The following is a 25999-nucleotide window of genomic DNA, read 5'->3' as shown; positions in this document are numbered from 1 at the left end:
TGAGTCAGTGTAATGTATTCGTCCATACGACCTTACTCACATTTCACAACTCCTGTAATTAAATTTTCATGCGAGAACTCTATAATTACAAGTCCTAATTAATGTGATAAATAATAATATGGTAGGAACATTACCCGGTAATCTGCATGTCTCTATGATTTGTAGGGTGCACGTGGTGGCAGTTTGAGCTAACATTTTGTATGCCTTTGGCTCTTACTCAAAATGCAAATGGTTATTCTTTCCTCTTTGACTCAAATGCAGACGCCATCGGTCACGGCTCGATAATCCCTCACACCAATTTCTATTCGACCAAATCGTACAGTGGACGGTTTAGTATGATTTATGTGATGCAATTACCGACCCTTTTCTTGTTTGGATAAATCAAGCTACATGCTCTGCGTTTCTCCGCTTTTAATCTGTCACGCTACGCTCGACACCATCTTTCTCTGGATATAAATTTCCGTGATTTGTAGTGTTCTGCTAATCCCGGTCGGCGGGAAGTTAAAACACACTGCGAGATAAGGACTCTGAAAAAGCTTTCTCTTTTTCACAAATAAATATTGTAACAGCAGCTATCACGCTTCGTTTCATTACAGTCCTTAAATATGACCTGTATTTTCTTTTTAGTGTTAACTGTCACCTTAGCCATTAACAGTGTCTTTTTAAAGCACTTCTATAGTTCTTCGACATATTGTACGTTTCAGTGGTGTATGGTATAAACAGCATTAACACGAAGTGACTTTTCGTATTCTTTTGTCTTCACTTAGTTTACATTGGCCAGCACTGGTTATAATAACGTACTTATATAAAAATTTTATGCCACACTCCATTTTATTCTCACTAAACAGCTTAATCTAATAGTGTGCTCTGCGCGTAACATTGACGTAAGTATTTTTTTCCCATTTATCTTCTCTTTATGATTTGTGTGCACAACCTCTCATGGCTTAGTTATCATTTATTTTGTAGTATGAAGTGAACTTACTATAATGTCACTTCTTCAGTTGTTAGCAGAACTTCCTATGTTCCCTTTCACTTCTGGTTATCTTAGGTCCTAAGTAAACACTCTCCAGAGTTTTGGTTTTGCATATGTGTAATACGGTTGTATACTTGGATCTGTCGCTATGTTAGAGACCAAAATTATTTGAAATTTTGTGAATTAATTACCATCACCTGCCTTACAGACTCAACATTAACGATGTCAAACTATCTTTCCTATTTCCAGTACCACGTGGCTCGGTAGTTAACGAGATGTTGGAGAGAATATATGAAAGTTACTGCGTACTAAATGAGAAATATAAAACTGGTCTTACGCCAAACTTCTAAAACAAACTTCTGTGAAACTGAATAAGTGAAAACTACTTGTGAATTAGATAGTATTACAGTTTTTTTAGTTTTCTGGAGTGGTGTTTATCATTCCTGATGTTTCAACCGTATCTTCAGGGGTGCACCTGCTTCCGCTCTGTTGCCGCAATCAGAAGTAAGACTTCCAACGCAGCTCTAGATCAAACGTCAGGAGTCAAAAAGTTTCATGGTCCACGACCACACAGCCAGGAAGATTCACGAGCAACTAAGTCACCCGGTCGTGAAAGCCTTCGTTATATGACTCTTGCCCTTATTTGTATAGCATCAAATATGGTTTAATAAACTAAAACAGCCTTCAAAATGTTCTTCAGATGCCGACCGCGGTGGCCGTGCGGTTCTAGGCGCTTCAGTCCGGAACCGCGGGACTGCTACGGTCGCAGGTTCGAATCCTTCCTCGGGCATGGATGTGTGTGATGTCCTTAGGCTAGATAGGTTTAAGTAGTTCTAAGTTCTACGGGACTGATGAGTTCAGAAGTTAAGTCCCTTAGTGCTCAGAGCCATTTGAACCATTTGTTCTTCAGATACAGTTCTATGACAAGTATCTACGCAACAGCAGCCCACTTTCGAAATGTGTTCATCTGCAGACGACAGGTAATTCGATGTGACAGTACGTAGCGGATGATTTTTCTACATCTTATGTTACATATACCACCTAGTGCAACTACAGTATGGGTCTTAGTCATAAATGCAGTGCATCGCTGGCGCAAGGAATTTTCCTAGGCAGGTGACGTATTTAACAGTATTCGAAAAACAGAGTATCGGTATTCAAGAGAAGTCGCACACTTACGTGGAAACAATTTACTTAGCATATCTCATTTTGGATTCCAGAAACGTTGCTTGACTGAGAACACTATATATGCATTTACTCATCAAATACTTCAAGCATTATGTAATAATAATATATCTCCAGTTGGTATTTTTGTGATATTCCCAGGGCGTTCCATTGCGCAGTTCATGACACTCTCTTCGAGAAACTCAAGTTTTATATAATTGATGCCTTTATGCACGGCTGGTCTGGATCATTGCTGATGAAATAAATGCATAAGGTTGTGCTGAATGATTCAGGCAATGAAAAATGGAAGAAAATTTTAGTGGTGGGGTAAAAATCACAAAGTGAATCCCAAAAGGCTGAATTTTCGTTCCACTTCTGTTCCTTGTATATGTTAATGAGCTTACGCCTCATACACAACAAGAAAAACTGGCACTTTTTGCAAACGATGCTAGCATTATATAACATTCAGTTCTGTACAAAATTAGTCATAGCAACAATTGGTGTAGCACATTAGCAGGAGTCATCAAATTGTGTAGACTGCTCCAAATTTTTGGATGTACTAGAATAAGTCTGATACTGAGCTTCTCATACAATAAAATTCGGCTATTTTTGCTCTTCGTATAGTTGCTAATCTTAAGATCAAACGTATCAATCTCCTGATATATTTAGCATATTTCCACTCAATAAGGTCGCACGATATATTCGCTAATGAAATTCGTTATTAATAATCCATCACAATCTGAGAAGAACAGTGATGTATGTACCTACAACACACGAGGGAAATATGTTACCCATTATTAAAGGTGTTAGTGGCTGAGAGAGTTCAATATGCAGCAACAAAATTTTTAATCATTTGCCCAGTAATATAAAATTTCCAACTGGTTGTAAATCCAATTTAAAATAACTTCTCTTGGACAACTACTCCTATTCTGTTGATGAATTTCTACATAAAAACTGTTACCCACTAAAAATAAAACAAAAAACATAACATTGAAAAAATAAGTTTAATTGCATGAATGAGATTAAAAATAGTAATGTCTTCATAAACTTTGACAGTAATCAGTGACTCGTACCAATTCATTTAGATAAAAGAATCGTTCAAATAACCAAAGACACAGGTAACTAACTATTGCGAATCGAAACTTGGAGAATGCGCTATCCACTGACATGTGTCATTTTCCGTTATGTCTTGTAGATTTCAAACAGCCGAATTCTTAAACACAAGACTTATCTTCAGAAGCCCAGGACCTACTTGTCGGTCTCGAAAACTGACAGAACGGCCGGGAGAGCGGTGTACTGACCACACGCCCCTCCACATCCGCATCCAGTGACGCCTGTGGGATGAGGATGATACGGCGGCCGGTCGGTACCGTTGGGCCTTCATGGCCTGTTCGGGCAGAGTTTAGTTTTCTAAGACCTACTTGTGAATACGATTATGTGTGTTAGCACGTTTTATGACATCAGACTAGGTATTTGTTAACAGAATGATTAGAAAAGTATGCCTTTGGTACTTAAGGTTTACGTTGCAAGACGTGGTAAACGTGTACCGAACAGCCCTGTCCTCTCTGGACCTCAACGTCCTACAGCCCATTCTTTGAGAAATCAGTAATTTTAATCTATCAGAAACAAGCGGAAAAGTGCAACCCGGTAATTCGAAAATTAGTCCTTATAGCTGATCAAAGGGGGTCAATGAATAAGGAAACAGAAGAGCTTTGATGAGGGATGGGACTCAATTTGATTCAGCCATACACATGTTAAGGTCTCCACATACCTCTTACACCGATATTTGCTGTCGCCGAAGAGAAGCCTTTCAAAAGAACAAGGACGATTTCATTCTTTAACATGTCCACTTGTTACGATCTCGTTGGCAACAGAAATTCATACGCTTCTCAATTTCTTAATCTGTTATTCCGGTAGGTTTGATTGTAACATCAACGTAAGCCAAACTTAAAGACACTGAAGTCTTAGGCGTAGCCTAGTGCCTCAAAAGACGGGAAGATTGAAGTCGAGAGCCACTGTTGTAGTGGTTCAGTGCATTCTTAGAACTATTAACAGTTTAGTGAAAAAATAACACCCCATTATGCAGTCGATATATAATATCCAGTACACAGTTCAAATATCTTTTTCTTTTCTCTTGGTTACTCACTAAAAGGTGCATTATTGCACACGGAATAAAACTGCAGACACGTTAAATAACAACGACAGACTAATATAAATAAGCGTGTAACATTGTGCAAGTCGTGAGGTTGTGTAACGACAAGTACACACAAAAAAAATTGATTTCGGCACAAGTAACTGATGGCAACAGAAAAATGCTCGCCAACAGGCATCTGCTTCAATTGGATATTAAGGAACCTGTTTAGCAGATTGACCTATAAGTATTGTTTGAGAATTACAATATAAGCATGTCTACAAGGAGTGATATTTTTGAACATCAAGTTCGCGCGAAAGACCGATTATTAGTTTTTTCATTTGTTTCGGAAAATCAATTTTAGACGCCTTGAGTTTCATCAAATACACTGACGAAGCTCGCCCGGTTAGCCGTTCGGCCTAACGCACTGCTTTCCGGATTTGGAAGGAGCGCCCAGTCCGCGTCACAAATCCGCCCGGCGGACTTGTGTCTACGTCCGGTGACCCGGCCAGTCTGTGGATGGTTCTTAGGCAGTTTTTCGTCTGCCTCGGCGGATGCGGGCTGGTTCCCCTTATTCCGTCTCAGCTACACTATATCGGCGATTACTGCGCAAGGAAGTTATCCACGTACACGTACACCACCATTACTCTACCACGCAAACATAGGGGTTACACCCGTCTGGTGTGAGACGTTTCCCGAGGGGTGGGGGGGGGGGGGGGGGAGAGGGGAGAGGGGGGCGGGGAGGGGTCCACCAGGGGCAGAACCGCACAATAACCCTGAAAGAGTGGTTCGGTGTGGGGCAGCGGAGGGGTGAATTGGACTGCAGTAGTCGTCGTGGGGTTCTGGACCACTGCGGCCGCGGCGGGGACGGAGCCTCTCCGTCGTTTCTAGGCTCCCGGTTAACATACAATACAATACACTGATGAAGGAGCAGTATGATAGATGTGTTAACAGAGTAGGGAGTGACTTCCATTGCACAAGAGGCAGTTATACATGATTTGTACTACGCGAAAGAGCCAAAGAAGCTGATACACCTGCCTAATATCGTGTAGAGACCCCGCGAGCAAGCGAACTGACACCATGAATCCTGCAAGGCTGCCCATAAATCCGTATGAGCAGGATGGGGTGGAGATCTATTCTGAACAGCACGTTGCAAGGCATTGTAGATAGGCTCAATAATGCTGATGTGTAGGGTGTTTCAAGGCTAACTGGCGAGTTTAAACTCAAATGAGTGTTCCTGGAGCCACACTAGCAGTTCTGGATGTGTCGGGTGTCACACTGCCCTGCTGGATTTGCCCATGTCTTTCGGAATGCACAGTAAACGTGAATGGATACAGGTGATCAGACAGGATGCTTGCGGATGGATCACCTCTCAGAGTTGTATCTAGACGTATTAGAGGTACCATATCGCTCCAACTGCACAAGACCAATACCATTCCTCAGCCTCCACTACCTTGAACAGCCGCTGCTGACGTGCGGGCTCCATACCTGTACACGTCCAACAGCTCGGTACAATTTGGAACGAGACTTGTCCGACCAAATAACATGTTTTCGGTTATCAACAATCTAATGTCGGTGTCGAAGGGCCCAGGCGAGGCATAAAGTTTTGTGTCATGCAGTCTTCAAGGGTACACGAGTGGGCCTTCGGTTCCGAAAGGCCATGACGATGATGTTTCTTTGAATTGTTCGCACGCTGTCCTAGCATTGAAATCTGCAGAAATTTGCGGAAGGTTGGCACTTTTGTCATGTTGCACAATTCTCTTCAGTCGTCGTTGGTCCCGTTTGGAGGATCCTTTCCCGGCCGCAGATATGGTGGAGATCTGATGTTTTACCGGACTTCTAATGTTCACGGTACTCTCGTCAAATGGTCGTGCAGGTAAATCCCCACTTCATCGCTACCTGGGAGATGCTGTGTCCCATCGGTCGTGCACCGACTGTAACACCACATTCAAACTCACTTAAATATTGATAACTTGGCACAGTAGCAGCAGTAATCGATCTAACAACTGCACCAGACACTTGTTGTCTTATATAGGCGTCGCCGACAGCAGCGCCGCATTCTGCCTGTTTACATATCTCTGTATTTGAATATGCGTGCCTACACCAGTTTCTTTGGCGCTTCACCGTAGATGTAACAAATAAATGAGAACGTTGAATTTAAATCCTAAACAGTAAGAGAGGAAATCGTGGTGGACCACATGAAATTAGTCGGAGAAATAAGTAATTTAATTTAATGCATATTGTATCGCAAATATCGGGAAATACCCCAAAAGTGGACGACAAATGTTGAACTTGTGACTTCACCAGATGACGTACTTTGCCACATGTGCAGCACTTGAGCTTGTTGAGCATATCCTCGCCGTTAGGAGGCAGTGTTACACATTGCTCTGTCTTCCTGCTTGCATTATCCGATTTCATACAGTAGTACTCGCGATAGTGGTTATACAGGACTATGATGAATCGGTTTACATACATGAAAACACATTCGATTAGTGGAGTGATTTGAAGTCCTGCCCCGTACTAGCGAGGATCGACAAGCCCAACCGCCTCACTTGCGTCGAGGTACTCATCTGGTGATGTCAATGTTATGGTCAACATTTATCATCCACTTTTCGCGTAATTCCCGATATTTGCGGCCCCAGGTCTTATATTAAATTACTTGCCTCAGCGTCATCTATGTCACTTCCGGGTGTTTTAAGCGTAAATAAGAATCACTCTGTATATGAAAATTAAAATATTATGAGTAGAGTAGTTTCACTTGTCAATGCAACCATCCTTAGATCAAGCTCGCCGAGCGTTGTATCCGCCCGGTTTCCGGCGCTTTGCCACGATTCTTGCGGCTCCCCGTCGGAGGTTCGAGTCGCGTAGTGGCAAAATGAGAAAGAGACTGATGCAAAAAACTATTTTATTTGTAAATATATGTGGTTGCGAATTCTTTAAGGCCAAAGATTTTAGAAAAAATGTATCGAAATACAGTTCGCTGCCACACATAACAGTAACGAGCGTTCGGTGAGGGCTAAGGGGAAAGAAATTATTACGATAAAATGTAAAGTAAAGCTTATTTACTTTGGACAAAATGTATGAGACACTGTGTCAATGATCAACATGACACATTACAACGTTTGTCCGGAGTAGAATAAAAAACATCAATTGAGCAAAATACATTAAACTTCGCAGATATTTTTCGAGGTCATAGGTGAATAAACGAATATTGCCTTAAACGAGTATAACATAACAAATCAAAAATTCAGTACCTAATTCCGGCAAATAACTACTGGTTTATTAATGCGAGTTATTTCAAGGTGACTTTATGGAAGCAAGACTTAAGAAAAATAGCTACACGTTTAAAGGATTATCGCTCGTGGACAAAATGCTGGACAGTTTAAAATGCTTCAATATGTTCTAAATTCTCAGGAGAATTGGAATTACCTACAGAGGGAGATGAGTAATTCAATGTATGTAAAAGAACCAAGGGAATCGAAGACCAAGAACGAAGTACTCAGATTGAGTAGGGTACAAGTCAATGATGCAGTCTTTCGCCCTTACTGTTGAATCTATATAAAGAAGAAGTAATGACAAACACGAAGAAAGGCTCAGTGGTGGGATAAAAATTGAGCGTGAGAGGATATTAAGATTTGCTGATGAGATAGCTATCCTCAGTGAAAGCGAGTAGGGACTGAAGAAGCTGCCAGGATATTTGTGTCCACACTTAACAACCTCGTGGTTGAGGAAGAAGTAAAACGGGAACTAGGTAAAGTTCGTGAATTTACGCAAGAGTCGGAGCGCTAGAAGATACTGTGATATGCGGAGGCGGCTGGCCCCGATTCAAGGCGGCATGCGCGTGTGACCAGCCGTAAATTAATTAGGCGTCGGCGGCGTCAGCGGCGCATTCATTAGCTAATGGTGGGTTCCACGCCGCGGCTCCCCGACGCACAAACGCACAGACGCGGCGCACGCATAGCGCGTAGCCAGTACCCCTGTTAGCCACGGTCCGCGGACCGCCAAACACGCCAATTTGCCCTCCAGCTTCTAATTAAAACACGTTTCAATCTCCGTACCCCCCTATTCCCCCCCAACCTTCCCCACCCCCCGCCTTCCTGGAACTTCTATTTTTGTTTTCCGAAATTCTGTTTTTAACTCGACCGTTTCGAGCGTATTTTCGCTATTAGTTACAAAGAACGTTTCAGACGGCTGACATTGGAATTCTTGTGACTATACAATTACAGATGCCCGATTTCCCCTCATACGCAGACAATAAAGCATACGTATTTGAGGCATGTGTAACAAACTAATTATTACAAAAATTACGGAATCTAATCAGTGCAAATCAATACTTTTTCCTTTGTCGGATACTGCCGCTCTGTCTGCTGTGGTGTCATTGCAGAGAGGAATTTAACTAAGCATGTTGAAAATGCTGACAGCTGCTAAGGTGGATAACATGCTTTCTCAACCAATTTCTTTCGTATCACCTCAGAACGGAAGTCCCCATCTCATCGATCCTATGTGTCTGCGCCGAATTAGTTTGTACTACAATTTACACTTCAAATTTTTTATTTTCGATAGTGATATACGTCTACTAATATTACTGCTTTCGCACCGCTATGTTGTATTTTATTCAATAAGCAACAAAAAATCGTTAAAAATGTGCACTGTCATAACTGCACTGGATAATATAATGCCCCGCCTTCATTGCCTTTTTGCCCGCATCTCGTGGTCGTGCGGTAGCGTTCTCGCTTCCCACGCCCGGGTTCCCGGGTTCGATTCCCGGCGGGGTCAGGGATTTTCTCTGCCTCGTGATGGCTGGGTGTTGTGTGCTGTCCTTAGGTTAGTTATGTTTAAGTAGTTCTAAGTTCTAGGGGACTGATGACCATAGATGTTAAGTCCCATAGTGCTCAGAGCCATTTGAACCATTGCCTTTTTGTTACATAAACTTTGTAATTTTACTTGTTTCGGCTACCAAGCCATCTTCAGAATGTATCAAATTAAAAAAAAAATTTAAAAAATGAGAAGTAGTTACCTTACAACACAAAAGTTCCCCACATATATATAGAATCGAGACATACCGTATTAAGAATGTATCGATATAGAGTATCTGAACAAAATTTCCATTGTATCAATACAGGTGACATAGGCTATCTTAACTTAAACATGATGTGGTCAGTAGGTTGCGATAGCACATGCGCGCTGTCGAATAAATCAGATAATAAATTTTATACTGCGCATGCATAAGTAAATTCTATAAACTTAATAAAGACGTATTATGTACCAGTATGAAGGATGAAACCGTCCGCCCCAGTAGCTGAGTGGTCAGCGTGACGGATTGCCGTCCTCTGGGCCCGGGTTCGATTCCCGGCTGGGTCGGAAGATTTTCTCCGCTCAGGGACTGGGTGTTGTGTTGTGTTCATCATCATTTCATCCCCATCCGGCGTGCAGGTCGCCCAATGTGGCGCCGAATGTAATAAGACCTGCGATATGGCGGCCGGACCTGCCCCGCGAGGGGCCTCCCGGCCAATGACGCCAAACGCTCATCATCATCATCAAGGATGAAACCAAAATATACGCCACGGAAGTGTAACTACCGCTTTTTCATATGTATTGTTTTGATAGTGTGCAGACATCGAAACAAACTGACTGTATCCATGGAACGAAATTTTTAAGCGTTGGGTGCAACAGCGATATACCAGTACATCGTCACAGCTGGTTTCTCTTAATAATTCGCTTGAGGAAATTCTGACTTTTTTTTCGTGATATTTCCAAGGCGTTTGAGTGCGAAGATCATCGTACTCTCTTGGAAAAACTTAAGTTTCATGGAACTGACGGCTTCACACACAACTGTTAACGATCATACTTAACACAATGCGAAAAGTACTGCTGAATAATTTACCAATGTTGAAGAGAGTGAAAATGTTAGGGACTGAGGAGAAATCACGGAGGGAGTTCCACAAGATTCAGTTTCTGGTCCACTCCTATTCGTTTTGTACAGGTGGCCGTTGTCTGTCTGGTTGTGGGCTGGGCTCTCTGGCGAAGATGGGGGACGTGGACAGCAGCAGAGGAGGGTCCTGGTGAAGACAGAACTCTTTATTAGTTCTTTACTAATTCGTACAGTCCAGATATTCTACTGATTGAGCTTCCTTCAGTCCGGACTTCCCTAGTAATATTCCGGCATCGTGGCTGCAGAGATTGGCGTATGGTGGGCGGCGTGCACGCGTTGCTCCAGAGACTACTGCACTGGCGTCTCCGGTATTCGACGCGAGCTGAGACGGCACAGCCGGCCACCACGTTTCCTCTGATGCGGAAGATCGCATCGTTACAGTGGCTGGAATCGAAGTCTGGACCGACGGCGAGGAGCAGGGACGGACGGGCAGATAGGCAGAGGTCCCTGCTTCTCTGTCCGGCGGCGGCAGAGTTCATAGCGAGAATTCCCTGCTGCCACACGGCACGCCGGGGAGGCGGCGCTGCCGTGTCGTGCCGAATGTGAAGTACTCGGATGGGCCAGCGTTTAAATGCTGGTTCCTGGGGTTGAATTCACGAAAGGGCTGTGCTTGTGGGCCACTGCGAACCATCCGGAAAGGGACTATTACCGGGGTCCGGCATAACTGGCAACGACGTGGAAGTCGGTGGAGCCGGAGTGGTATCTCGAAGGCTGGCCTCAGGGCACTGACGTCCGAGACGGTGTCACAGAAGTGCTATTGCTGCTGAGGTGTGCTGATCAAGCAGGAGCGACGGCCGGCTGAGGCCGATGCCCCTTGGCTTATGAATTGATTTCGGCGCTCATAGTCCGACGAAGGGGGAGCCGATTGCGCAGTTGAGTGACCACCATCTGCTTGTCTGGTTGCAACCTCGTTGCAGTTCTGGGCTCTGACTTCTGCCCCAAGTTCCCCTACAGTTTTGTCCCTTTACAAATATATAGATACACTGAAGGGCCAAACAAGAGGGTATAGACATGCATATTCAAATACAGGGGTATGTAAACAGGCAGAATATAGCGCTGAGATCGGCAACGCCTATACGAGACAACAAGCGTCAGGCACAGTTGTTAGATCGGTTGTTGCTGCTACTATGGCAAGTTATCAAGATTTAAGTTAGTTTGAACGTGGCAGCGATGAAGTGGGGATGACCATATGACCATTTGAAGAGTGTACCGTGAATATCGGATTCCGGTAAAATATCAAATCTCCGACATCGCTGCGGCCGGAAAAGATCCTGCAAGAATGGGACCAACGATGACTGAAGATATCGTTCAACTTGAGAGAAGTGCAACCCTTCCGTGAATTCCTGCAGATTTAAATTCTGGGTGAACCATTCAACGAGACAACACCGATATGGGCTTTCGGATCCGAAGGCCCACTCGTGTACTCTTGATGAGTGCTCGACACAAAGCTTTACGCCTCGCCTGGGCCCGTCACACCGACATCGGACTGTTGGCGATGAGAAAAATGTTGCCTGGTCGGACAAGTCTCGCTTCTAATTGTATCGATCGTATGGACGTGTACGGGTATGGAGACAACCTCATGAATATATGGCTCCTGCATGTCAGCAGGGGACTGTTCAAGCTGATTGAGGCTTTGTAATGGTGTTGGGCGTGTGCAGTGGAGTGATATGAGACCTCTGATACGTCTAGATACGATTCTGACAAGTGATACGTACGTAAGCATCCTTTCTGATCAACTGCATCCATTCATGTTCATTTCGACGTACTTGGACAATTGCAGTAGGACAATGCGGCACCACACATGTCCAGAACTGCTACAAAGTGTCTCCAGGAACACTCTTCTGAGTTTAAACACTTCCGCTGGTCACCAGACTCCCCAGATATTAACATTATTGAGCATATCTGGGATGTGTTGCAACGCGCTGTTCAGAAGAGCTCTCCACCCCCTCGTACTTTTACGGCTTTATGGACAGCCCTGCAGTATTCATGGTGTCAGTTCCCTCCAGCACTACCTCAGACATTAGTCGAGTCCATTCCATGTCCCGTGTCGGAACGTTTACGTGCTTGTGGGGCATCCAAACGATTTTTGGCAGGGGTACCAGTCTCTTTGGCTGACCTTCCACTTAACATCCACCAAGCAGAATCAGTACTGTTTCCAGACGACACGAGTTTCATAAGAAATACCATTATTAAAAAAGCATCAGAAAATATTACTATTAATGTTTTTCACAGAAGTATTAAGAGATTCCCTGAAAATAGACTCTACCTTAACTTTGAGAAACAGACTATATTCAGAATGAGATTTTCACTCTTCAGCGGAGTGTGCGCTGATATGAAACCTCCTGGCAGATTAAAACTGTGTGCCCGACCAACTATGTCCCGAGTTCGAGTCTTGGTCGGGCACACAGTTTGAATCTGCCATGAAGTTTCAGACTATATTCAGCTATCTGCAAGAAATAGTCACCAAGATTCGATGTAACATATGAAAAGGAGTCAGTAAACAGTGTAGAATGCTTCATATCTTTTTGTGCACGAATCGATGAAAACTTGAACTGGATGAAGCATGTTACTGAGCTGGTCATACAAAAAAGTTCTGCTACTTTTGCTTTTCACATAACTGCTAGTCTTAGAACCAAATGTCTCAACCTCCTCCTATATTTTGTACCCTGTAATGTCTTTTAAATTTTTTGGGAAACTCATCACCTACAGACAAAGTACTGATAGCACGAATGCGAAGAGTAAGAATATAATACGGTGCTCATGCGCAGTCGTCATGTGATATCATGTGATAGTGATGCCCATACGTACAGCACTCGAGGAAAAATGACCTTTATTATCCATTATTAAAACTGTCAATGGCTCTGAAAGTTCAGCACGCGGAAATAAACTTTTTGGTCATTTGCCCAGTAACATTATTGTCTGACAGGTAGCAGGTGATGTTTATGTCTAACCTAAAGTCTTTTCCAATTGACAACTCCTGCCATTGCATGGACGAATTTTTAATTACAAACTGGTAGACTGTGGCAGAAGAATCGCTCAAATGAAGTATGGAACAATTAGCTGACCAACTCGCAAGTATCATGCAGAGTAGCATATTAATGCTACTTTGCATCTCTACGCATACATTTTTTCCAACTTATGTATCTTATGAAACGTTCACGATTATCCAAGAAACTAAACTTCGGTGCTAGTATATACTATTTTAAATACACTGAAAGCTAGCTGAAATAATCTGCACACAGTTTTTTATGTCGCCCGTGTTAGTAATTGATAGTCGTCATCCGGCAGAGTTGCTCACCCACGTCAGAAATCAGTTCGCAAATTCTATCTGCAACCACGTTCAATCCCGCTTCCATATCATTACATGCTAAAGAATCTGATTTGGTATGAAGCGAAAGTTGAGTCGTGTTTCCTATACAGAAACTCCTGCGCACATTGAGAAAGCCAGTATGTAGCTGCGGTATAAGCATTCAACAAAATACATAAATACCTTTCAATGTAAGCTAGAGCCGTAAAAACTGGAAAAATAACGCTAGAACGCGAAATTGCGTTTATAAGATATACCTTATGTTTCTAGCACGTCAAATGTTTCTTAAACATGTCCTGGGTATCGCCACCGATTTCTGTCCGAATCAGACAATTAAAAAGAAAAACGTATTAATTCTCGACAGCGTACGAAATCTGACAAATCTTAACTACCTGAGGCTTTAGAGATTAACATTTTGAAAATTTTGTGATTCGTGCAGCGACAGACAAGGTGAATGAGGACTCATATATTCTTTTTCGAAATTTCGTGCTCTAATTCACTTTCGTACATTGCGTTTGGTGTGGGGGACAAGAATGTCAGGAACAGTTCAGTATTGGTTGCGATCACGCAAACAATCAAACCAGAATCGTACAAAAAGTAGTAATAACAGCTGTATGTTACTCTATATTAAGTAGTACATTATCTTTGCAGCGAATTAGAAACCTACTGTCCGGCAGAAGCACAAAATACTTCTCGGTTCACGTCATTCCTTTACGGTGCTGCATGTTCGTCTTGAACTGGTGCCCAAGGCATTCTGACAGTGCACCATGGACGACCATTTCAGAATACATTATTAAGTATTGTTTCTGCTTTCCACAGTCTATTCTAAGTTGCGAGGTAATTTACCACATTGGCCACTCGGCTATCTTCTCACTAATACTTTCACTAGTACTGCAAATTATTAAACAAAGTGCAGTCCGCAAACGTTCATTCAGTTTCAGAATATTTCTAAGGAAAATCACTTTTACCGAAATAATTTTGTGTATGTCAGGTGATGTCTATAGGGACGCAGATCTACTGTTATGTTTACACTCCGCAAGCCACCTTATGGAAGAAGAACGAGGATACGTCTCGTCTCTCCATCAATTCTTCCCTGCTTTCTTCGCAGATTTTGAGTAGACATGTGGAACAAAGTACACTACCGGCCATTAAAATTGCTGCACCACGAAGATGACGTGCTTCAAACGTGAAATTTAACCGACAGGAAGAAGATGCTGTGATATGCAAATGATTAGCTTTTCAGAGCATTTACACAAAGTTGGCGTATCAAGGCCGTTATTACTGCCAGAGGTGGTTGTTCTGGGTACTGATTTCTCAGGATCTATGCACGCAAATTGCTTGAAAATGTAATCACATGTCAGTTCTAGTATAACATATTTGTCCAATGAATACCCGTTTATCATCTGCATTTCTTCTTGGTGTAGCAATTTCAATGGCCAGTAGTGTAATATTCACCTGACATTGTGGAAACGTCTCTCGGAATTTCAAAAGTGAATATCTCTATTATGTGCACCACCTCTCTTGTAGCATCTGCTACCGTCATACTGTTAGGGGCGTTCAATAGGATATAACTGAGGCCATTATTAAAAAATACTTACAGTCCTGAGGCAATTGTTTCAGGAGGTGAAGGACTGCCTGTTCCCAGAATTTCTGTGGCTATGGCAGTAGCCAGTCCTCCACTGTGTTCGTTAGTTCGTCTCCCGAGTTGAGGAGCTTCCTTCTGACTTTTTTTTATGCTCACTCTGATCCCATTTGACCATTTGAACTTAGTCATTACACTTTGTGTTACCTTGGAGACGTGCGCACATTCATTATCGCGGAGCAGAATATCTCCCCCCGTAAGCAGCTCGGGTCGTTTGCGCTTGATGGAATTGCGTAGGGTACCGAGTGTCTCGCAATACACGTCACTGTTAATAGTGTTTTTTTGTGCTTGAGGAATTCGACGAGTATTGTACCTCGGACCTCAAAAAAAGACGGCTAGCCCCATCATCTATGCTGAGGGCACTGCTTTGAATCTTCTGGGAGAAGGTAACGACGCCGCGTTCGCGCCTGTAGATGTATCACTATGTTATTCCAAATCGGCATATCCATATTTCAGTCGGTTTGGTTGTTACGACGTTTCATACCTTTTCATTTGAACACACCTGATATATTTAGTTCATTAGGGAATTAAGCTAAAAATTTAGATTAAAACATCGGCCCCCGAATTTCTGAGTATCCCTGAGACAGAAGTTAAGTTCGCACTTAAAAAAGAAAAATGGCTCTGAGCACTATGGGACTTAACATCTGTGGTCATCAGTCCCCTAGAACTAAGAACTACTTAAATCTAACTAACCTAAGGACGTCACACAACACCCAGTCATCACGAGGCAGAGAAAATCCCTGACCCCGCCGGGAATCGAACCCGGGAACCCGGGCGTGGGAACTGAGAACGCTACCGCACGACCACGAGCTGCGGACTCGCACTTAAAATTGTTCCCTCTGTACACAAGTAATTTTGGGGCTGGTTATTTTGAAAGCAACGCCTTAGAAACTGTAATTATTAGTAAAGATGGTACATCACAAGCATTGGCGACCGCAGACTTGCGGCATAGGAAGTCACCCTCGTTCTGCCAATGGCATCGTCAAAGGAACGGAGAAGTGGACGAAGGTTCAGTACACTCTCTTGCCGTTGAGGTGGGAAACAGTCCCTAAACGGGGAAGAATCAGTAGTGGTCAACCGCATGAGAATGGAGAAGCCAATGGAAACCACTGAATTAAAGACATATAACGTTTATCAACAGGACAGGTGGCCTGAAACTCCAAAATTGTCACGATGATCTTTCCACTGGCAAAGGCTTCTGGAATAGGACTCCATTGAGATATCCGGCAACGGACTGCCGGTGGAAGGTGATCGGGATAAAAAGATTGAATAACCAACGAAAGGGTACAGGTCTACGAATCGAAACGTGGTGTGCAAGCTAGAAAATCTGAAAAGGGAAATGCAGAGGCTCTAGCTATCTGCTGGGAGTGGAGAAGGGGGTCTGAGCTGTCAGTGAACTTAAATGGAAAGGATTTCTGTTCGTATGGGTATAGGGTAACATCAAAATCAGCAGAAAATGGTATAAGGTGAGTAGGATTCGCTATAAATAGGAAGGTAGGGCAGAGAGTGATTTACTGTGAAAAATTTAGTGATACGATTGTTCTCATAAGAAACGACAGAAAACCAACAACGACAACAATATTTCAGGTGTACATGCCTACGTCGTAAGCAGATGATGAAAAGACAGAGAAAATATATGAGGATGCGAACGGGAAATTCAGTACATAGGGGGAGATGAAAATCTAATAGTCATGTGGGATTGAACTGCGGGTGTAGGTGATAGAGTAGAATAAAAAAGGTTATAGGATAATGTGGCCTTGGTACTAGGAATGAGAGAGGGAAAAGACTAATAGAGTATTGTAATAAAATTCAGCTAGTAATAGCGAATGCTCTGTTCAAAAATCACAAGAGCAGGAGGTATACATGGAAATGGAAAGATTTCAGTTAGATTACATCATGGCCAGGTAGAAATTCCGAAATCAGATCCTGGATTGTAGTGATGAAGAGTAGGCTGAAGTGACTAGTCATGAAGAATCAGTGCGCAAGAAAGTTGGATGCGGAAGCACTAAGGAATAAAGAGACACGCTTTAAATTCTCCGAGGCTCCGAGGCTATAGATACAGAAATAATGAATAGGTCAATGGGCAGTTCAACTGAAGAGGAAAGGACATCTCTAAAAAGGCAATCACAAAAGTTGTAAAGAAAAAAATAGGTACAAAGAAGGTAACTCCGAAGAAACAATGGGAAAAATATGAAATAATCCAGTTGATCGATGAAAGAAGGACGTAACAAAATGATCAGGGAAATTCGGGGGTACAGAAGGATTAATCACTTATGAATTAAATAAATAATAAGGGCACGGAAGCTAACCGAAATGGTTGCATGAGAAATGTGAAGAAATCAAAAAAGAAGTGCTTGTCGGAAGGACTGACTCGGCATATAGGAAAATCAAAACAAAATTCGGTAAAATTAAAAGTAAGTGTTGTTACATTAAGTGTACAAAGAGTTTACTGAAGACCTCTATGAGGGGGAAGGCTTCTCTGATAACCTGATGGACGAAGAAAGAGAAATCGATGTAGAAGATATAGGGGGTCCAGTATCAGAATTTAAATGTGTTTTGAAGACTTAAGTTCGGGTAAAGCAGAAGACATTGATAACATTACATCAGAATTTCTAAAATCATTGGAGACAGTAGCAACATCATGATTATTAACGTTATGCAGAATGTATTAGTCTCACGATGTACCATCTGACTCTCAGAAAAACATCACTAACGCAGTTCACAAGACTGAAAAAGGCCGACAAGTGCGAGAATTACTGCACAGTCAGCTTAACAGCTCATGCATCCAAGTTGGTAACAAGAATAACATACAGAAGCATCGAAAAGAAAAATGAGAATGTATTACATGGCGATTAGATTAGCTTTATCTTTAAGAAAGGTAAAGGCACCAGAGAGTCAGTCCTCACGTTGAGACAGAAAATGGAAACAAGTCTAAAGAAAAATCAAGACATCTTAACACGATTTGCGACATGGAAAAAGCGTTCGACGTTGTAAAATGGTGCAATATGTTCGAAATTCTGAGAAAAATATGGGTAAGCTGTAGGGAAAGAAGGGCAATATACACTGAAACTCCAAAGAAAGTGGAATAGGCATGCGTATTCAAATACAGAGATATGTAAACAGGCAGAATTCGGCGCTGCCGTCGGCAATGCCTATGTAAGACAACAAGTCTCTGGCGGAGTTAGATCGGTTACTGCTACTACAGTAGCAGGTTATCAAAATTTAAGTGAGCTTGAATGTGGTGTTATCGTTCGTGCACGAGCGATGGGACACAGCATCCCCAAGATAGCGATGAAGAGCGTATTTTCCCGTACGACCACTTCACTAGTCTACCGTGAATATCAGGAATCCGGTAAAACATCAAATATCTCACATCGCTGAAGCTTAAAAAAACATCTTGCAAGAACGGAACCAATGACGACTGAAGAGAATCGTCCAATGTGGCAGGAGTGCAACCCTTCCGCAGATTGCTGCAGATTTCAATGCTGGGCCAGCAACAAGTGTCAGAGTGTGAACCATTCTCTAAACATCAACGATATGGGCTTTCGGAGCCGTAGGCCTACTCGTGTACCCTTGATGACAGCACGACACAAAGCTTTACGCCTCACCTGGCCCCGTCAACACAGACAATGGACTGTTAATGACCAGAAACTTGTTCTCTGGGCGGATGAGTCTCGTTTCAAATTGTATCGAGCGGATGGACGTTTATGGTTAGGGAGACAACGTCGTGGATCCATGGTCCCTGCATGTTAGCAGGGTACTGTTCAAGTTGGTTTAAGTCCTGTAGCGCTGTAGGTCGTGTGCAGGTGGAGTGATATGCGACCCCTGATACGTGTAGATACAACTCTGATAAGTGACACGTACGTAAACATCCTGCCTGATCACCTGCATCCATTCATTACCTGCTAGAAATGACCAAGTCCGTCGGAATGCACAATGTCCATTCCGACGGACTTGGTCATTTCTAGCAGGATAATGCGACACCCCACTCGTCCATAATTGCTAGAAAGCGGCCCCAGGTACGTTCTTCTGAGTTTAAACACTTCCGCTGGCCACCAAACTCTCCAGACGACAGCATTATTGAGCATACCTGGGATACCTGCAACCTGCTGTTCAGAAGAGATCTCGAACCTCTCGTACTCTTACGGATTTATGGACAGCCCTGCAGGATTCATGATGTCAATTCCCTCCAGCACTACTTCAGACATTAGTCGAGTTCATGCCACGTTGTGGTGTGGCACTGCTGCTTGCTCGTGGGGGCAATACACGATAATAGGCAGATGTACCAGATTCTTTGGCTCTTCAGTGCGTAAGGATCCCAGTTATTACCAGTAAGTATTAAATGTAGGACTGGTGTATTTCGAAAGGTACTGAACGTTTCAAATTTCTTCATCTGCAAAATAAACAATCTCGACATATATGTCATCTGACTCATTTTGACCCCGTTGGTGGATACCAGAATCAAAATCGTCGACAACATATTACCTGCTTATCTATTATGTCCTGCCGATACACATACACAAATTCGACGTGACAATCATACACAATTATATATATGAAGATTGTGACTTAAATACAACAACCAGTCACAAATAACGTAAGAATATTTTATTCACATCTAAATTTGGACGAACCTTTTTATACCATTCTTGTGATCGGTCGATTATTTGTGACAATCCTTGCATTTCTGCTACAGTTGTATTTCTCGTAATGCCCGTTTTCGTGAAGTCAATTATGTAAATTTGACCAGAAATGGAGAAACGTAAGCTAGTATTCCTTTGATGCTGCGTCCATAAATGGAACACGAAGAGTGCCTAGGTACCTACACATTTTCACTATACATCAGACTAAATATACGCGAAATGCATGTCGATAAGTGGTAATACGTTGATTTCCAAGGAGGGACACACCTCAAAGAACAAAGCAGTGATTAGTAGGGGGAATGATGAATAACCTCCTGTATTTTACGGATCTTTTCAGTAATTGAAGGCTCAAGACTTTACTAAGGACATCATAAATAAGGAACAGGAACCCACTGCAGTAAGTACGCATCGTTCTTGGAGTAATCAAATATCTAGCACCACTAGCACCGACTACAAAGAAACTATGTTTACTGACTACCAGGAACTGGACAATGAACAGACCTCTTCCCAAGAGATACGCCTGACTCGTTAGCTCTCAAGTTCCGTGCGACAGACCAGGATTCCAGTAGGACTAATTTTAGCGACACTGCCTGTGCTACTGGAAGATACAGAGTTTGTTCCTTTTACTATTATAGCTGGCCTCCTCAGAAATCTGGGTAGCTGAGGCAATTTCGGCCTACCGAGAGGTGCGAGATTACATTATAAGACATCAGGTGGGTGAGGGGTGTCAATTTAATCCTAGGAAGAGCCAAAAAAATGGCGCTATAAATGTTCTTGTGACAAGAATCTCAAAAGAACTGATAAGAGGTGGGAAGAGTTCAAGAACAGCTTGTGTGTGTGTGTGTGTGTGTGTGTGTGTGTGTGTGTGGTGTGTGTGTGTGTGTGAGTGAGTGAGTGTGAGAGAGAGAGAGAGAGAGAGAGATCACGTGCACGTGTCGTTATTGTTCTATAGTACTACAGATGTGAACACTTCTAACAATTACCATTATTAACATTTTCTCTTCGTTAAGGATATCTTTTTCCATTGTGGTATTGCCTTTGAGATAAAGGAAGTTTCCTTGTAATAAGTGTATTTTTCAGCTGGGTTAGTGATCATACCAGTAGCACAAGAAATACGTCTTGTACGACACCCATTTGTTATCTTTTGAGATTAGTTATCCAAACAAAATGCGACATACTCATTAATAATATCATCGCGCACTCAGTTTTTACTAACGAGAGGCTTTGTACGTATGGTAAAGTGTAGGGCCTATATCATAATAGGTGTTTCTTGTGGAATAATCTGGTTTGCTGTAACATTAATATTTAGGACGACAATGCTTACATAGAATAGTATGCTTTAATGAGTTGCATGAAAAAGCATAGACAGAAAGGTGGCCACGTAAAACAGCCAACGAAGTACCACATGTAGCAAAATTACGTACTTACGCTCGTTAATATTGGTAAATTATCAGTTTGAAAAGGAAGAAAGTGTTCGCGTGACTACGCTAGCAATAAAAAGATAAGGAAATGGGAATAATAAATAACGAATGGCAAAGTGAATTCCGTTAAGTAACGTTATACTCGCTTTTATTACTTTAGTGATCACACAATCACGGGTAAATTGAAAAGAATTCAGGCAAACGGTAGTACTGTAGCGTGAAAACGTTAGACGCATAGTGCTGGTAAGACTATAGCGATACTTTAATCTTCAATATTTTAAACGTACATTTCTTTTCAATTCTGAAAAAGATAAAAGTTTCGTATGACTATGCCAGCAACAAGAAAAAAGGAAAAGAAGAAGAAATAATGAAAGGAAAATTGAATTGCGACAGACTTTAAGAAACGAATGCCACCTCTCGTAGACTGTGGGAGACTCTGTGAAATCGATATCAGCTTTTACTGCTGGTTGACACAGATAATTACTATACGTTATAGGTCAGCTATTGGATATCAGTTTAGACAGAAATCACTCGATAACATAAGATCATTACGAACTTCACCCTGTGAAGAAGGCATATGTAAATAATAGTCAGATTTACATATGAAACGGAGAAAAAATTATAAGACCCTTCTTAGCTGGGATTATACAGAAAATGATCGCATTTCTGATAGTAATGCATGGAGCGCTTATTTTTAGTATTGAATAAAATTACAGGAAGTTTGGTTTTCAAAAAATGGCTCTGAGCACTATGCGATTCAACTTCTGAGGTCATCAGTCGCCTAGAACTTAGAACTAATTAAACCTAACTAACCTAAGGACATCACACACATCCATGCCCGAGGCAGGATTCGAACCTGCGACCGTAGCGGTCACGCGGTTCCAAACTGAAGCGCCTTTAACCGCACGCCCACACTGGCCGGCCGAAGTTTGGTTTTACTAGGGTGCCTTTTGTCCATTGTAGAACAAAGCATTTTCCTAATTAGAGCTGCCTCTAGAGCTGGCTTAACGTAAACAGCCGTCTTCCAGAACTACTTTTCAGACAAGGCAGAATTTGTTAATCCACATGTCTAAAAAAAATTGCAAATTTGTGGTAGCATATGAATTGAGGATGGGTTACAAACCGGAAGGAGGGCCCGTTTTCGTATGGAAATTACTGCTTTTTTAGAAGTGTTCACACATGTTAGAATTGCGATTCCTTCTTTAGAACCCACGAAGATAGGAATCCAAGCAGGAGATCCGGGTCAAGAGAGTAAGCATCTGGGAGTGCTTTCCAAATAAGTTATGTGGCTGCTTTTTGTCATCTTCTGCTCGCGACTCGGTCTCCATTGTCATGGCGGAATCGCTCGTCTGCAGGATTTTATAAGGTCGAGCAGCCGATATTGCTTTTTCGAGGGTTTTAGTTAGCTGATACATTTCCGTCAGTTGATGGAGTTGATTCCAGAAGAATTCAAAGCATTTCTATGCAGTCGATTGCAATAATTTTTCACAAGTGTTATGTTCCACACACAAATCGAAGAAGTGTACTTAATATACTTGGTAACTCAAGACCTCAAGTCTGAAAATAAGTCCGTGATCATATTTTTGGCACTTTATTTTACACGTCCGTCTTGATCACACAAACTTTTACACTTCACTGTTACCGGTTTCGGCTATTGCTAACTTCAGAACTCCTACAAACAAATATAGCGTGTAACCAACTAAGTAGAGTTTGCCGACCCTAGGACTATGAATTCCTGGCACAACATAAGAAAGATAAAAAGTGTTTATGTGATTAACAGCGATGGATACCAGCCATACATACCATAAAATATTCTGATGTAGCACTTTTTATGCAGATTTTAAGTATGGATCCAACTCCACGTATACTATGTCAGTACATGTTTCATTGTCAGACGCTCGTTTTGCCATGTAAAGTAATTTTAATTAATGACTACGCATACCGCATTTGAACCATTACATTTGCGATACTGTTTGATCATATGCTGTAGCTGTAGTGGCCTCTGCCGGTATCAGTTTCCTTGTATAAATACGAGTCGCATTCTGATCGTCACCAGCACTTACTATGTACCTACATGGTTAGTTTGAAGTTGATACTTCATCAGAATATTTTATGGTATGTATGGCTGGTATACACGGCTGTTAATCACGTAAACACTTTCTATATTTCTTATGTAGCACCAAGACTTTTACAGATTTAGCGTCAGCAAACTGAACTTAGTTGGTTACACACTGTTTTTGTTTGTAACAGATTTGAAGATCACAGTAGCCGAAACCGGTAACATTGGTATACTTGGATAAATGTGACATTCATTAATAACAAACGTATATACCAATACATTTTTTTAAGTTGAAGTGAAAGTACAACTTGCAATCTGTGGCTGCAAAGAAGGGAAACACGGAAGTGTGCTGCATATACAAGCTGCAAGCCACCTTACAGTGTTATCGAAAGGTACTTCCTGTACTACTATCATTCCTGCCTTTACTGTTCCAGTAGCGAACGGTCTGCAGGAAGAACGATTCGTGGTAAGCCTCTGTAAGAGCATGGATCACTCACGTTTTCCCTTTATGATAATTTCGTGAGATATATTTATATGAGGATACAATAAACGGTTTGATTATTCTAGGAATTATAAGAGAAAACACGGATTGAAGCGCAACATCTACACGGAGTGGACAAAAATTAGGAAATACCGTAAATACAAAACATTAACCATGCCTAATACTGTGTAGAAAAACCGTTGGCTTTCAAAACAACTTCCAGCAGTCTCGGAGTGGGGTTAGTTCAGGTTCTGTAAGGTTTTTACGAGGATATCATACGATTAGTTCTCCAAAATGGTGATAATGGAGGTGAATAACTATCACGCATCGTTCAATCCAAACTATACTCCAAAGGCTCAATAATATTCAGATCTGGTGACCGTGGTGGCCACAGGAGATTCATCCTCGTGTTTACAAAACCAATCGTCTTGGAACATAGCGTCACCATTGGAAAACAAATACAGGGGATGGACCCGATCAGCCAAAATGATCACACAATTCTTGCAGGGTAACCATAGGCGCCATGGAATACCACGAAATGGTTGCACAAATCATCATAGAAGCCCCGCCAGGTTCCACTCTTGGGACGTAAAATCGGCCAGAATTGGAAAGAGTGTGAAACAAAGCTCATCCGACCAAACTGCTTTCTCGCATTGCTCCACAGTCCAGATTTTATGGTTTTCTGTTACGGGCATTTGCATCACTGTTCAGCGTTTTTGGTATTCCAGCTCACCGTGCAATTTCCAGATTCTGGAGCTCCCTTCGTGTTGTTTTGATACTGAGAGAGTTCGCAAGAGCGACACCCAGTTCTGAAATGACTTTTGGCGATGTGGTCAACTTATTTTTCATCAGAATTCTCTTCAAAGACCGTCTGTTACGATCACGCAACACACTGTTTAGTCCGCTTTGAGACATAGCGGATGATGTTTCTCCTCTTTCCCTGTATGCGGTAAGAATTTCCGATACGGTGCCTCTTGAAACAACTAACGCTTTGGCTACCTTGATTACGGTAACACTTCATCATAAGAGCACCGACAATATGCCCACGTTCGAAGTCACGTAGACCCAACATGATGCGCTCACAGCTTCAGAGAACACTGTTCTTGCCACGACTAACACTTGCAACGCACTGAGGACATTGCACAGGTACCGTTTGTGGACGAATTCAACAGCTCAACCTGAGGGCTTGGCTAGCATCTATATTAATATTCATGCATGCTTCTCTCGTGTTATTTCCATATTTTTCTCCAAATCCTGAACCTTATACTGTCTTCCTCTAGTTGTATGACTATCGCTGTGACGCTTTTGCAGTTACTATTGTCCAATATTCCAGTATTTGTCGAAGAAGGGTTTTGTCACCTACCTCCTTCTCATAAACTGCGCACACATTCACTACGAAATTCTGGCTGTATATGGACCAGGTACAATATCTTGAAAAGCCGAACTGAAATGGTGACAACTTGAGTAAGGCCGTACAGATATGAATGATTCTGATCAAGATGTCCAGATCTTGCACCATGCGATTTTCATCTTGTCGCCAAGTTGAAACAATATCTGTGGAAAAGAGATTTTCTAACTAAGTGTAAGTTCACACATAGGTTCTGGAATGGCTCCAAAGAATACACTGGAATTTAACGATTGATTGAACGTTCCGTCCGTTTTTTCAAAGACTTGATATCTGCGTTCAGAAGTAGTGTTATGTATCTCTGTATCTGTTCCTGAAAAGTAGTGAAGAATTTAATAAATGTTACTCGGCCTGCGGTAGTAATATGTAACTTACTTTTTGAAGTACACTAATATATAAATTCGAAAACTACGTTTGTGTCTGCCGAGAGACTACTGAACAAAACAAGCATAATTACCATTATTGCGGTACTAGTGATTCAAAATATTGTATATAAAATAAACATGTAGAAGCAGATGAGATACAAGAATTCTGTCACTTAATTACGGAAATTCACGCCGTGGAAACGTTTTCAGTGGTGATTTATACATAGCGGCATAGGCGGTCTTAAAATGAGAGAGAGGATAAGAGGAGATACATGCCACCCTCAGCACCCCACTCCATTTCTTACCTAGAGTAAACTGCTTTTCTACATTACAGAATTCTCATTCATTCTAACAGAGGGTGGAGAACAATAAATTCTCCAAGTTTTTTGTGTTACCTACAAGGTTTAGTTCTTGTGACATGACACGTCCTGAAACTGACCAACTCACCTATACCTAAATTAGTTCGACGCTTGGTTCAG

The sequence above is a fragment of the Schistocerca serialis genome, chromosome 2 (genome assembly GCF_023864345.2).
Source record: "Schistocerca serialis cubense isolate TAMUIC-IGC-003099 chromosome 2, iqSchSeri2.2, whole genome shotgun sequence".
In the NCBI taxonomy this organism is placed as follows: domain Eukaryota; kingdom Metazoa; phylum Arthropoda; class Insecta; order Orthoptera; family Acrididae; genus Schistocerca; species Schistocerca serialis.
The sequence above is the reverse complement of the archived record's forward strand: the minus strand, read 5'-3'. Positions refer to the sequence as shown.